This window comes from Triticum aestivum, chromosome 6B (genome assembly GCF_018294505.1).
Source record: "Triticum aestivum cultivar Chinese Spring chromosome 6B, IWGSC CS RefSeq v2.1, whole genome shotgun sequence".
Classification (NCBI taxonomy): Eukaryota; Viridiplantae; Streptophyta; class Magnoliopsida; order Poales; family Poaceae; genus Triticum; species Triticum aestivum.
The window spans coordinates 564502134-564517851 of record NC_057810.1 but is presented as its reverse complement, the minus strand read 5'-3'; positions in this window follow the sequence as shown (position 1 = coordinate 564517851).

Here is a 15718-nt window from a genome sequence, read left to right as displayed (position 1 = left end):
CAGGCTGAAAGTCATCAGCGGTGCTGGCATGTTCTTTAGCAGGCTGAGCAGAGTCTGCAGCCTGAAGATTTTCTTGTTGCGATGGGGCTGCAACATTTGTGAATTTCTTTGTCAGATTGACGAATCTTACTTTAGCTCCTTTCCAATCAGCATAGTAGGCATCAAAGTCTTTGCTGAGGGCTTGAATTTTAGACTGAGCCTGGAGAAGTTCCTCAGGTGTCATTCTGACAACTTTTTCTTCAGGAGCTTCTCCTTTCTGTATTGAGCTTTCTTGATCTCTCTTGCCTTTTTAAACTTCCATTTCTCTTCAGTGATGAAATGGGTCAGCATGTGACTTTGACCAGGGGTCAGATGAAAATCAGGCATAGGGGTGTTAGGATCCTTGTGCCAGAGATCAATGTAATCGAGGATTTTTCTTGGATCCAAAAGCAGTGGCACAGATGTGCCTTTGGCTCTAGCGGCCTTCACCTGTCTGTCTCTGTTGATTTCTGCAAGTTCATCATCAGAAGCTTCATCATCAGAAGGCACATGGAATGCGACCTGTTTCTTCTTTGGACTTGGTCAAGGACCTCGTCCAGCTGTTGCTTTGGTCTTCAACAGTGTGGGGCCTGATGAGGAAATTGGTGCAGCTGAGGAACTCCCTGAAACACCAGTGGCAATCGAGAAACCAGCAGTCCTTTGACATGTAGCCAGATGCACAGGAGCTGAGGACTTTGATGGAGCAGTAGCAGTGTGAGGATTTTGCCGTGAGGGCATTGCTGAGGAACTTGGCCGTGAGGGCGCTGTTGGTGAAGCACTTGGCTTACGAGCAGGCTTCTTTGGCATGGATTTCCTCGGTTTGACCGAGGCCTCAGTAGCAGTAGCAGTGGCAGAATCCTCATTGAATTTCTTCACTGCCTCCTTGGCTTGTCTTGCCAATTTAGCTTGGCGCTTAGCCCATTCTTCAGGAAAGTCCTCACCATGTTTGATGCTTGTGGGGTCAGCTACTTGGCTAGGTGCCAATGGAGCTCTTGGGCATGGAGGATTGAGGGCGAATTTCCTCATGTACTTTGGAGTCACATATCTGTATTCCCTCCATTCCCTTGCCCATCTCCGTTCATTCCTCTGAATGCGCACTTTGCGCTGATTTTTGTTTTCTTTGCCAAATTTTGCTTCATCAGGTGTGCAATAGTCAGCATAAATTTCCTTAGGGATTTCAAACGCAGTCATAACCTCAGGTTTCTTTTCTCCTTTCTGCGGCTTCTTACCGTCTGCCATATTCTTCAGTTGAGGAATTTGAACAATCGAGTTCTCTGAAGAAGTATGCAGTTTTTTTTCGAGGAACACTGCAAATGAGTTAAGTTGATGAGAACCTAGTGATTCAGCAGCAGACATGAGTACCTGTGAACAGAGTACAGGTGCGAGGAATTCGGAGAGGTCATATGCGTTCTGAGAAGGTTTTTCGAAAAGAACAAGTTTTGAGGAATTTGACCAGATGAACCTTGAGGAATTTCACTAAGCGTTCTTGTCTTAGGTTCCAGAGTTGTACAGATCGAAGATCCACACAATTAGGGAATCTTGAAGAAAATTATTGCTTAGAGAAACAGTTCAAGATCATATGATGTGAGGTGTTCATATGTGTGAAGATTTGAAGAATAAACACCTTTGAAGATTTTCAGGAAAGTTTGAGAATCAAAGTGAGTAATAAAAGTAACTTTTAATTACCCGAAGTGAAGAACACGACGAACTGAGAAGAACAGATGTGAAGTTCGTCAGGTTAGATCTCCCACGCCCTAACTTGGCAGAGGAAGACAGCTACGGCGGCGGCGGAGTGAAGATTTTCGCGGTCGGTGTGAGTACGACGGCGACGAGGTCGAGGCAGCGAAGCTCTTCCTCACCGGCGACGATGGAGTAGCGGCGGCGCTAGGGTTTGAGGAGCTCGAGTGAGAGAGTAGCGATCGAGCAGAGTAAATGAAGTGAGGAAGGGGAGAGGGGTATTTATAGACACGGTGAAAAACTGTTCGCCCGAAGATTTGGGACGAACGTGCCCCTGCCCTTTCTCCTTCTCGCGACATGTGTCACCCACGTACTGTGCAGTTGAGATCGTGTACGATCGTGGGTGAATAGAATAATGCATTGTGGGATGCGGAACGGTTTGAGCAGCAAAACCGAAAATTTGGATAAGATTTGTTTTAAAGTTTCGTTCGCAATTTCTTCAGCTGACAAGGACACAATGAAGATTTTGAACGAGTTTCAAATAGAACGCATATGTAGAATTTGTGAATAGATTGGGTTGAGTATAGCATAGAGGGGGAAGGGTCCGATCACATTCACTTAGCAAAAAAAGCAACTTGAAGAAATAGCTATAAGTGAATGCTGTAGAGGACATAAACTCATATATATATAGCCAATGAAGAAAAACGAAGGAAACAGTGAAGATTTTGAAAAGTTGAAGAATTTGAAAAACTGAAGAATTTCAAAACTGAGGAAAAACTCAAATTGAAGATTTTCAACTTTTTGTGGTGGCGTGACCCACCGTATAAGAATGATGATTTCAGACACCACGTACAATTGTCGTAGGGTTCTGAGAATCAAATTCTTCATTAATTTCTTCACACTTAGAGTGTTATTCTTCTTTGATTGAAGAAAAATGTTTCTTCATGTGTTGCACATCTAAGTCATCAATTTTGCATAAGTGTTAGGATGTGTGTCCTTTTCAGAGAACATTCGAAGATTCTAAGATATTTAGCTCACACCGCAACTTGCTAAATCTCTTCTCATCCAAGGGCTTAGTGAAGATATCAGCTAGCTGTTCTTCAGTCTTCACGTGCTCGATGGAGATGTCGCCCTTCAACACATGATCACGAAGAAAATGATGACGAATCTGAATGTGCTTTGTCTTCGAGTGCTGAACTGGGTTGTGAGCAATCTTGATGGCACTCTCATTGTCGCAGAGGAGAGGCACATTCTTCACGTTGACGCCATAGTCCTTGAGTGTTTGCTTCATCCAAAGCAGTTGAGCACAGCAAGAGCCAGCAGCAATGTATTCAGCTTCCGCAGTGGACAGTGATACGCAGTTCTATTTCTTCGAGGACCAACAGACCAAAGATCGTCCGAGGAAATGACAAGTGCCAGAAGTTGACTTGCGGTCCACATGATCACCAGCATAGTCAGAGTCAGAATATCCAATGAGATCAAAAGCAGAGCCCTTGGGGTACCATAATCCTAGTGTTGGTGTGTGAGCTAGATATCGAAGAATATGCTTCACAGCCTTGTGGTGTGATTCCTTCAGTGCAGCTTGAAATCGGGCACACATGCAAACACTAAGCATTATATCTGGCCTAGATGCACATAAGTACAATAAAGAACCAATCATGGAGCGGTATACCTTGTGATCGAAGTCAATACCATTTTCATCAGTGCATAGATGGCCATTTGTGGGCATAGGAATTTTGACGCCTTTGCAATCTTGCATGCCGAATTTCCTCAGTACATCTTTGAGGTATTTCTCCTGAGATATGAATATGCCATTGCGCTGTTGACGAATTTGAAGACCTAAGAAGAATTTCAACTCTCCCATCATAGACATTTGATATTCTACACTCATCATATAGGCAAATTCATCAATATAACGTTGGTCAGTACAGCCAAAGATAATATCATCAACATATATTTGGCACACAAACAGTTCACCATCATAAGATTTAGTAAAGAGAGTAGGGTCGAGTGAACCGGGTGTGAAGCCATTCTTCACGAAGAATTCCTTCAATGTATCATACCACGCCCGAGGGGCTTGCTTGAGGCCATAGAGGGCCTTATTAAGTCTGAAGACTTTGTCAGGATTCTTTGGATCTTCAAAACCTGGGGGTTGAGCAACATATACTTCTTCCTCAAGCTTACCATTGAGGAATGCACTTTTCACATCCATTTGATATAAGATGATATCATGATGGTTAGCATAAGCAAGTAATATGCGAATAGCCTCAAGTCTAGCAACATGTGCAAAAGTTTCATCGAAATCAATTCCTTCAACCTGTGTGTAGCCTTGAGCTACCAGTCGTGCCTTATTCCTCACCACAAGGCCATTTTCATCTTGCTTGTTGCGGTAGATCCACTTTGTGCCAATGATATTATGCTTGCGAGGATCTGGACGTTTGACCAGTTCCCAGACATTGTTGAGCTCGAACTGATGTAATTCTTCTTGCATAGCCTGAATCCACTCCGGCTCCAAAAATGCTTCATCTACCTTAGTGGGCTCTGTGATAGAGACAAAAGCATAGTGCCCACAAAAGTTAGATAAATGTGAAGCTTTTGAGCGTGTGAGAGGACCTGATGCTCTAATGTCATCGATGATCTTCTCCACTTGCACTTCTTTTGCAACGCGAGGATGAGCTGGTTGTCGCTGAGGAGTTTGATCAGCATTTTCTTCAGCACCATTTTCCTCAGCATTTTCTTCAGGTGTATCAGCTCGATGTTCTTCATGAACTGGAATGAATTCTTCAGCAAATTCTTTAGTAGGAATGACATCCTCAGTTGCCTTGAACTTGATAGAATCCTCAGGTGCTGGTTCATCTAACACAGAAGGTAGGTGCTCTCTTTGCGAGCCATTAGTTTCATCGAACCGCACATCTACAGTGTCAACAATCTTGTGAAGAACAATGTTGAAGACTCTGTAGGTATGCGAGTCCTTTCCGTAACCAAGCATAAAACCTTCATGTGCTTTCGGTGCAAATTTAGAATTGTGGTGAGGATCTCTAATCCAGCATTTAGCACCGAAGACTTTGAAATAACTCACATTGGGTTTCTTGTCAGTGAGGAGTTGATAGGCCGTCTTCTTGAAGAATTTGTGAAGATATACTCTGTTGATGATGTGGCACGTAGTATCAATTGCATCAATCCAAAAACGATGAGGCGTTTTGTATTCATCAAGCATTAAACAGATATAGCAGTAGGAGGACGTGTGAAAGTTTATTTCATCATGATTCGCCTGCGTCCTTTCAGGCAATTTTGTCAGGTCCCCAGCAAATTCTTCAGACGTTAAAGCACGTCTGGAGACTTGACCCTACAGAAGAGATTAGTTCTTTTTCTTCACCACCCACATCTGAAGGGGTGGCAAAGAGTTCATCACTTTGCGAGCACCATACGAGAATGGCGGCAAAGAAGCCAAACCATTTCGTTTCACATAAGAGGGGTTAGGGTAAGCATATGAATAAGTAGAGAAATTCTTCGAGGACTTATGAGCATAATGGTTTGAATAATAATGCAAATATTCATAGCCCTAAGCTCTACCCTGCGAAACAGAGTTGTTAGCATGATGATAATCATATGAGGACTTTGATCCATTTGAGGAATTTGATCCATATGAAGAATTTGATCTGGGGTTCCTGTTCTTCACTGGTGGTGTCTTGAGGACATTCACCTGAGGACTTTCAAGGCACTTCTTGGGAACCCAGATTTTCTTCATGGGAGAACTGTTCCTGCGGTTAGTGCCAACATATCTAGCAAATACTTCACCATTCTGATTTTTGAACAGTTTATAGTTGGAGTCAAATGACTCATCAGAAGGATGAGGAGATTCACATGTAAAGCCAGATAAGTTAGATGGATCAACTGGAGGTCCCTTTGCAGCAACCCATGAGGTTTTGGGGTACTGCTCAGGCTTCCAATATGTTCCATCAGCATTAAGTTTCCTCTCAAAGGCGATACCCTCTTTCCTAGGGTTTCTGTTGAGGATCTGCTTTTTAAGCACATCACAAAGAGTCTGATGCCCTTTGAGGCTTTTGTACATGCCTGTCATGTACAATTCCTTCAGCCCTGCATCGTCAATGATACTAGCAATGTCCTCAGATGAGGAATTAGTGATAGCAGAGGTAGGTGAAGAATTTGTAACAGTTGAAGCATTTGAACATTCAGGTGAAGAATTAGCAGATTCACGTTTAATGCACTTTAAGCATGGAGGAACAAATTCTTCCTGAGAAGCGCTGATTTGTTGAGCTAGTAATGAATCGCACTCCTTCTGAAGATCTTCATAACTCACTCTTAGCTTCTCAAGATCTTGCTTTCTTTGAAGAAATTCATAAGAAAGTTTCTCATGATCAGATAAGAGAGTGTTATGATGACTTCGAAGGTTATCAAACCTAGACTGAAGTCTCTGAAGATTTTCAGTCAGGGCTTTAGTGCGATCCATTTCTTCACCCAACATATCATCACTTTTGTCTAGCATGTTTTGAACCTTTTCAAAAGCCCTTTGTTGTTTTACAGCAATCTTAGCAAGTTTAGAGTAGCTGGGCTTGAGATTCTCATCAAATTCATTTTCACTAGATTCAGAGGAGGTGTATTTGAGTACCTTTGCACCTTTTGCCATGAAGCAATAGGTGGGAGCGTAGTCATCATTATCTTCATCAGGCTTGTCGGTGGGGTCAGTTTCTTCAGTGTTGAAGATGGACTTGCTAACAAAAGCAGTAGCGAAGGCCAGACTCGCCACACCAGATTCGGATTCTTCACACGCCTCCTCTTCCTCATGTTCCTCAGATTCAGCTTCAGAGTCCATTTCCCTGCCAATGAATGCCCGAGCCTTCTTGGAGCTGCTCTTCTTGTGAGATGAAGACTTCGAGGATTTTGATGACAAAGATTTTGACGATTTCTTCTTCTTCTTCGCATCATCAGAACTGTAATCCTTGTATTTCTTCTTCTTCAATTCCTTTTCCCACTGAGGACAATCTTGAATATAATGACCAGGTTTCTTGCATTTGTGGCACAACCTTCTCTTATAGTCACTTGATGAGGAATCACTCCTTCTTGAGGATTTTCCAAAGCGACCACGTCTTGAGAACTTCTGGAATTTCTTCACGAGCAGTGCTAGCTCCTGGCTCAATTCTTCAGGATCACCAAGGCTACTACCAGAATCCTCACATTCAGACTCAGACACAACCTTGGCCTTCAGGGCACGTGGTTTGCCATAGCTCGAACCATAGAGATCTCTCTTTTCAGCAAGCTGGAACTCGTGAGTATTTAGCCTTTCGAGGATATCGGTAGGATCAAGAGACTTGTAGTCAGCCCGTTCTTGTATCATCAGACCCAGAGTATCAAATGAGGAATCAAGCGATCTCAGCAGTTTCTTCACCACCTCATGGTCAGTGATGTCAGTGGCACCGAGGGCTTGAAGCTTATTTGAGATGTCAGTGAGGCGATCAGAGGTTTGTTGGACATTTTCATTGTCGAGTCTTTTGAAGAGGTTGAAGAGATTCCAAAGAACATCAACTCGAGAGTCACGCTGAGTTGAGACTCCTTTATTCACTTTGGACAGCCTATCCCAGATAAGCTTAGCAGTTTCCAAAGCACTCACTCTTCCATACTGTCCTTTACTCAGATGGCCACATATGATATTCTTCGCTTGAGAATCGAGTTGCTTGAATCTCTTCACATTGGTAGCATTCAGTGAGGGTGAGACAGAGGGAACACCATTTTCCACAACATACCAGAGATCGTTGTCAATTGCCTCGAGATGCATTCGCATCTTGTTTTTCCAGTAGGGGTATTCCGTCCCATCAAAGGTAGGACACCCAGCCGAGACCTTGATCATACCTGCGGTCGACATAACTAAAACTCCAGGCGGTTAAACCAAAATCACACAGAACAAGGGAGTACCTTGCTCTGATACCAATTGAAAGTGCGTTATGTCGACTAGAGGGGGGGTGAATAGGCGATTTTTATGAATTCTTCACTGAGGAATTTGCCGGTGAGGAAATTCCTTAGTGAAGAACTATTAGCAGCGGAATAAGTACTCAGAAGTAAGCATAACAGAATACAAGCATGGTCATCATGATGAAATGAAGACTAGCACAGAGCACAGAAAGCGTAATCACAGGATAACACAAGATGAAGACAAACAGACCGAAGAAATTGAACTGAGGAAATTGAGAAAGTCTTCAGTCAAAGTCTTCAAACACAGATATGAACAAACACTCAACACAGTAATGAGGAAATGAAAGGGTTGAGGAAATAGAACCAGTTAGGTTGGTGAAGACAATGATTTGGTAGAACAGTTCCAACTGCTGTCTCAGTTGTACGTCTGGTTGGAGCGGCTGAGTATTTAAACTCGAGGACACACAGTCCCGGACACCCAGTCGCTGAGCACGCAGCTTAGGACACCCAGTCCTCACCGTATTCTCCTTGAACTAAGGTCACACAGACCTCGTCCAATCACTCGTGGTAAGTCTTCAGGTGACTTCCAAACCTTCACAGACTTGGTCACTCGGCGATCCACAATTCCTCTTGGATGCTCTAGACCTTGACGCCTAACCGTCTGGAAGAAGCACAGTCTTCAAAGGTAACAAGCGTCGGATCCACGCAGGATCAATTTCTTCAGTGATGCTCAATCACTTTGGGTTTGTAGGGGTTTGGTTTTGGGTTTTCCTCACTCGATGATTTTTGCTCAAAGTCCTCGGAGGATGGGTTGCTCTCAAATGACAAGTGTCAAGTTCTCTCGGAGCAGCCAACCAGCTAGTGGTTGTAGGGGGCGGCTATTTATAGCCTAGGGAGCAGCCCGACATGATAAGACATAAATGCCCCTCAATGATATGACCGTTAGGTGGATAAGATATTTTGGGACAGCTGGCGCGCAGCACAACAACGGTCGGAAATTTGACTCTCAAATTCCTCAGGGCTATCATGTTCCTCACTGTGTAGGTAATTCGCAGTGACGAATTCCTAACTCCTCAGTCAGAACAAATTCATCAGCGACCAGAAGAACTTCGTCTCTGTCACTGAAGAAAGTGACTAAACTGTATGAGATTTCCAAAGGCTTCACTCGAAGGGATTGGTAGGTGTAGGATTTTGAGTTGAGCATCACATGGAAATTTTTCCTTAGTATTTCATCGACCCCCTTTAACAGTACGGTGTTTCCTATGACTCAAGAAAGAGAAAATGAAACTACGAAAACAAAAGTCTTCACGCTTCATGTTCCACAAATGAATACCAAGTCTTCAAGGTCACACCAATTTCTTCACTTTCAAAGTCTTCAGAAAGTCTTCAGAATATCAAAGTCTTCAGTTGAAGAACTTCATTTTTAGGGGTCGACTTTCTCTGTAAATATCAAACTCCTCATAGACTTATAGACCTGTGTACACTCACAAACGCATTAGTCCCTTAACCTATAAGTCTTCAATACACCAAAATCACTAAGGGGCACTAGATGCACTTACAATCTCCCCCTTTTTGGTGATTGATGACAACATAGGTTAAGTTTTCAACGGGGATAAACATATGAAGTGTATACACTGATATTGAGGAATTTGATTACAAGATATAGAAGAACTCCCCCTGAAGATGTGCATAGTGAGGAATTTGCTTTTGAGGCAATGCACATTTGAAGAGTTGAATCATGGAGATCTCCCCCTATATCTTGTAATTCATACACACATTTGATATATAATATGAAGAATTTGAAATGCATGATGAAATATGGTGCCTGATGAGATTCAGCATGCGTGCAATGTCATTAACGAGGAATAAGCATGCAAAGCATAATGCAACAAAAGTATCTGCGCACCATCGGGTTTAAGATTACAACTCGATCCAAATAAAAGTTTCAAAAGAACGAGAGTTGTAACTTTAAAAATGCCCTTAATATAGACCCGCTTGAAGACTAACTCAGATTTCTCCCCCTTTGTCATCAAATGACCAAAAGGATTGAAACTGAGGACTAACGCCCCTGAAGAATTTCAAGTCGATGGAGGAGCGCCAGCGTTGTCGGGGTTGTTTGTTGTAGCAGGGCCTGCCGCAGTGTCGTCCAAATCTTCATACTCATCAGTGTCACGCGATGTAGAATAAGAGCTGGCCACCAGTGGAGGAATTTTGACCCTCTTGAATTTCTTCGGAGGAGGTGCAGACCAGTCAAATTCTTCCTTGAGACCCATAGTCTTCAGTTCTTCAGCGCTATAGACATGAGTGAGGAGAGCCCAGGTGCAGTTGAAGGTTTCATGAAGGTAGTATTGGTTCTTCTTCACTGCATTATGTGTTGAGGTCATATTGTTAAGAAGTGCACCAAACTGACGCTTTACCCATTTGTGATTGCGATCAACCTTCTGATGAAGACTAAGGAGTAACTCACGGTCAGTCATCACCCTGGGAGCTGTGGCTTGAGGATTTTTCTTGGCTTTTGCGGCAGAGTCATGTGTGGCAGAATCGTCATTGGTAGAGTAAGATGCAGCCTTGCGAAATTGACCATCCAATGGACGAATGCCTTCATCGATCACAGCAGCGGCCTTGCCTTTATCATCAGCTGATGAAACTGTCCGTTTGAGGACTTGATGGGAGGCAAGTAGCAACCGTGGTTCAGAGTGTCAGCTTTGTAATTCAGTGAAGATCTTGCCCTGATGAATCTCATAATCCAAGGAGCATAGGGCTTCAGCTCGCATGGTGACATAACAATATTGGCCAGAGTCCTCATGAAGAAATCATGGAAGTTGACGGGAACGCCATGCATGATGTTGAAAAGCATATTCTTCATGATGCCAACGACTTCTTCATCATTTGAGTCGTAGCCTTTGATAGGACTCATTGTCTTTGTCAGAATTCGATAGACAGTCCGAGGCACATAGAGTAATTCCTTGACGAGGAATTTGGTTCATGGGGCCTGCCTTGGCTTCAAAGGCTTCATTAGCACTTGCATATAGTGATTTGAAAGTTCTGGTTCATTGTAGACACAACGAGCACCATCAAGTGGAGGACTGAGTGGTAGAGCACGAAGCAATTCAGTTGCTGGTGCCTTGTAGTGAGTATTTTCAGACATCCAGTCTAATACCCATGAGTTCACGTCTTCAGCGTCTCCGGTGATGTGCAGAGTTGCATAGAATTGAAGAATGAGTTCTTCATTCCGGTCACAGATATCAGTGCAGAAATTCAGAAGTCCTGCATCGTGAAGAACACTGAGGACTGGCTCAAAGCCGGGCAGAGACTCCATGTCCACATGAGGAATATGTGCATGATCGAAGACTTTGTCTTTGTTGAAGAGCACTGAGGAATAGAAATTTGCTTGGCTGGTAGTCCAGAAATGCTTCTTCCTTATGCGAGCAGAATCATATGGATTATAATCAGTGAAGAATATGTGCTCGGCAAAGAAATCTTCAGCCTTGAACTTCTGTTTGCTTGAGAACGGATTCTTTGGCTTTGGCAGAGGGGTGTCAGTGAGTTGCATCACCACCTCAGGAATCGCGAGCTCATGTTCTTCAGGTTGAGGAATTTCTTGTTCCTCAATAGGTGCAGTCTGAGGATCAGCAGCAGCAGGTTCATCAGCACTAGTGGCTGGAATTTCTTCATGGACAGATGAAGTGGGATGAGTTTCTTCAGAGCCCATTTGAACAGTTGGAGCAGGGGACTGAGGTATCTGTTGGATTGGGGTGAAGAGTGGAGAATTTGGATGCTGACTTTCCCAAAAGTCATCGTTCATCACTGGCGTTGTGCTTCCAATATCCACATCTTCTTCAAGTTCCTCAACACCGGCCTCTTCAGCTGTGAACTGAGGCATAGGCGAGGAAATGATTGGGGTTGAAGGGATTGCTTCCACTTTAATTTCTTCATCAATCTGCTCTGACGAAGCAGCAGAATGATTTTCTTCATCAGATTCGCTTGGGATCTCATAGTATTCTCCAAAAGGAACAAGGTCCTTTGATGGCATGGAGGAAATCGGAACAGCATCAATTGGATTTTCGAGTGAGCTGGTCATTGGCTTCATTTTCTTCGCAGCCGAAGAGTTTGACGCAGCTGATGCCTTCCTTTTCTTCACTGCAGCTCGCTCTGCACCTTGGTCTTCTTCACATCAGAAGTAGATGGAAGAATTGGAGTTGGTGTGGGCGCAGGAGGAGCTGAGGAATCTGGTTCACTTTCTTCAGGTCTGAAATCATAATAGGTTCATGAAAGCATAATAGGTTCAGACCTGAAATCATGGCACTCGGGCCCTAAGGACTAGCATTAAGCATAGCAAAGTCATAGCAACTACAATCTCAGAACATAGTGGATACTAGGGATCAAACCCTAACAAAAGTAACTTGATTACATGGTAAATCTCATCCAACCCATCACCGTCCAGCAAGCCTACGATGGAATTACTCACGCACGGCGGTGAGCATCATGAAATTGGTGATGGAGGATGGTTGATGATGACGACGGCGATGAATCCCCCTCTCTGGAGCCCCGAACGGACTCCCGATCAGCCCTCGCGAGAGAGATTAGGGCTTGGCGGCGGCTCCGTATCGTAAAACGTGATGAAACTTTCTCTCTGATTTTTTTCTCCACGAAACGGAATATATAGAGTTGGAGTTGAGGTCGGCGGAGCTCCAGGGGTCCCACGAGATAGGGGGGCGTGCCCAGGGGGGAGGGCATGCCCCCACCCTCGTGGACAGGGTGTGGGCCCCCTGACCTTGATTCTTTCACCAATATTTTTATATTTTCGAAAAGTTATCTCCGTGGATTTCCAGGTCATTCCGGGAACTTTTGTTTTTTGCACATTAAACAACACCATAACAGTTCTGCTGAAGATATCATCAGTCCGGGTTAGTTTCATTCAAATCATGCAAGTTAGAGTCCAAAACAAGGGCAAAAGTGTTTGGAAAAGTAGATACGTTGGAGACGTATCAACTCCCCCAAGCTTAAACCTTTGCTTGTCCTCAAGCAATTCAGTTGATAAACTGAAAGTGATAAAGAAAAACTTTTACAAACTCTATTTGCTCTTGTTGTTGTAAATATGTAAAGCCAACATTCAAGTTTTCAGCAAAGATTATGAACTAACCATATTCAAAACAACAATTAGGTCTTACACTTACTCATATCAATGGCATAATCAGCTAGCAAGCAATAATAATAAAACTCGGATGACAACACTTTCTCAAAACAATCATAATATGATATAACAACATGGTATCTCACTATCCCTTTCTGAGACCGCAAAACATAAATGCAGAGCACCTTTAAAGATCAAGGACTGACTAAACACTGTAATTCATGGTAAAAGAGATCCGGTCAAGTCATACCCAATATAAACTAATAGTAATACATGCAAATAACAGTGTGCTCTCCAGTGGGTGCTTTTTAATAAGAAGGTGATGACTCAACATAAAAGTAAATAGATAGACCCTTCACAGAGGGAAGCAGGGATTTGTAGAGGTGCCAAATCTTGATTTTAAAATAGAGATAAATAACATTTTGAGCGGCATACTTTCACTGTCAACGCAACAACTATGAGATGGCGATATCTTCCATACTACATACATTATAGGCGGTTCCAAATAGAATGGTAAAAGTTTATACTCCCCCACCACCAACAAGCATCAATCCATAGCTTGCTCGAAACAACGAGTGCCTCCAACTAACAACAGCCTTGGGGGAGTTTTGTTTAATTATTTTGATTTGCTTTGATCTTTTTGATCATGGGACTGGGCATCCCGGTTACCAGCCATTTTCTCGTTAAGGAGGAGCGGAGTCCACTCCTCTTGAGAATAACCCACCTAACATGGAAGATACAGACAACCCTAGCTGAAACATGAGCTGCTCGAGCATACAAAAAAGAATTTAATTTGAAGGTTTGGAGTTTGGCACATACAAATTTACTTGGAACGGCAAGTAGATACCGCATATAGGAAGGTATGGTGGACTCATATGGAATAACTTTGGGGTTTATGGAGTTTGGATGCACAGGCAGTATTCTCACTTAGTGAAAGTGCAACTATCCCTAGGTGGTTTTGGTAATTCATAACAACATATAGCTCATTGAGCTAATGCTATTCCAAGACTATTGTTTCAGGAAAGCTCAATGAATGGCATGGCATGGATGATGAAAGTGGATGCCTCAAAATACTAAGGACAAAGGATTGGCTCAAGCTCAAAAGCTCAAGACTCTTCATTTTACATTTTAGTGATCCAAGATCACATTGAGTCTATAGGAAAAGCCAATACTATCAAGAAGGGATGAGGTGTTGCTTAATGAGCCTCTTGCTTCATGTGCTTAGTGATATGCTCCAAAACCCTCAACTACTTTCCCACATCCACAAATGACCTAAACCTAAAGCCAAAATCGGTCACACCAATTCTTTCTATCCGGCGCCACCGATTCCAAAAGTCATAGCCACTGCCACAAACCCTAAGCAAATCGGTCTTACCGATAGGGATCTCGGTCTCACCGAGATGGGATTGTAATCTCTCTGTTTCCCTTCATAACGTTTCGGTCTAACCGAAGTGAGCGATCAGTCCCACCGAGATTGCAATGTAAACTCTTTGTTTCCATTTTGTAACATTTCGGTCTCACCGAAAAGAGCAAATCGGTCCCACCGAGTTTACCTGACCAACTCTCTGGAAAGCATATTACCAAAATCGGTCTTACCGAGTTTGTGTAATCGGTCTTACCAAGATTATGTTATGCCCTAACCCTAACCGAATCGGTCTCACCGAGATGCATGTCGGTCCCACCGAAAATCACTAACGGTCACTAGGTTTACTAAATCGGTCCGACCGAGTTTAACTATTCGGTCCCATTGAGTTTGGTAAATTGTGTGTAACGGTTAGATTTTGTGTGGAGGCTATATATACCCCTCCACCTCCTCTTCATTCGTGGAGAGAGCCAGCAGACTAAACCTACACTTCCAACTTACCATTTCTGAGAGAGAACCACCTACTCATGTGTTGAGGCCAAGATATTCCATTCCTACCATATGAATCTTGATCTCTAGCCTTCCCCAAGTTGCTTTCCACTCAAACCCTCTTTCCACCAGATCCAAATCCTATGAGAGAGAGTTGAGTGTTGGGGAGACTATCATTTGAAGCACAAGAGCAAGGAGTTCATCATCAATGCACCATTTGTTACTTCTTGGAGAGTGGTGTCTCCTAGATTGGCTAGGTGTCACTTGGGAGCCTCCGACAAGATTGTGATGTTGAACCAAGGAGTTTGTAAGGGCAAGGAGATCGCCTACTTCGTGAAGATCTACCACTAGTGAGGCAAGTCCTTCGTGGGCGACGGCCATGGTGGGATAGACAAGGTTGCTTCTTCGTGGACCCTTCATGGGTGGAGCCCTCCGTGGACTCGCGCAGCCGTTACCCTTCGTGGGTTGAAGTCTCCATCAACATGGATGTACGATAGCACCACCTATCGGAACCACGCCAAAAACATCCGTGTCTCCAATTGCGTCTGAATCCTCTGAACCCTTCCCTTTACTTTCTTGCAAGTTGCATGCTTTAATTTCCGCTGCCTATACACTCTTTGCATGCTTGCTTGTATTGTCTGATGATTGCTTGACTTGTCCTAAAATAGCTAAAATCTGCCAAACTCTAAAATTGGGAAAAGGTTAAGTTTTTATTGGTCAAGTAGTCTAATCACCCCCCTCTAGATATACTTCAAGGTCCTACAAGTGGTATCAGAGCCTTGGTCTCCATTTGCTTTGATTTCCATAGCTTTTGGTGATCATAGCCTTGGTTTCACAACCTAGGAGAGTATGGCGTCTAGCGAGGGAAATTATCACCGTAGAGGTCCTTACTTTGATGGTACTAATTTTGCTAGTTGGAAGCATAAGATGAAAATGCATATTCTTGGACATAACCCCGCCGTTTGGGCAATTATTTGTATTGGCTTGCAAGGTGAATTCTTCGATGGGAGAGAACCGAACCGTGAAGCTAATGCAGAAGAATCGAAGATGCTGCAATACAACGCTCAAGCATGTGACATCATCTTCAACGGATTGTGCCCCGAAGAATT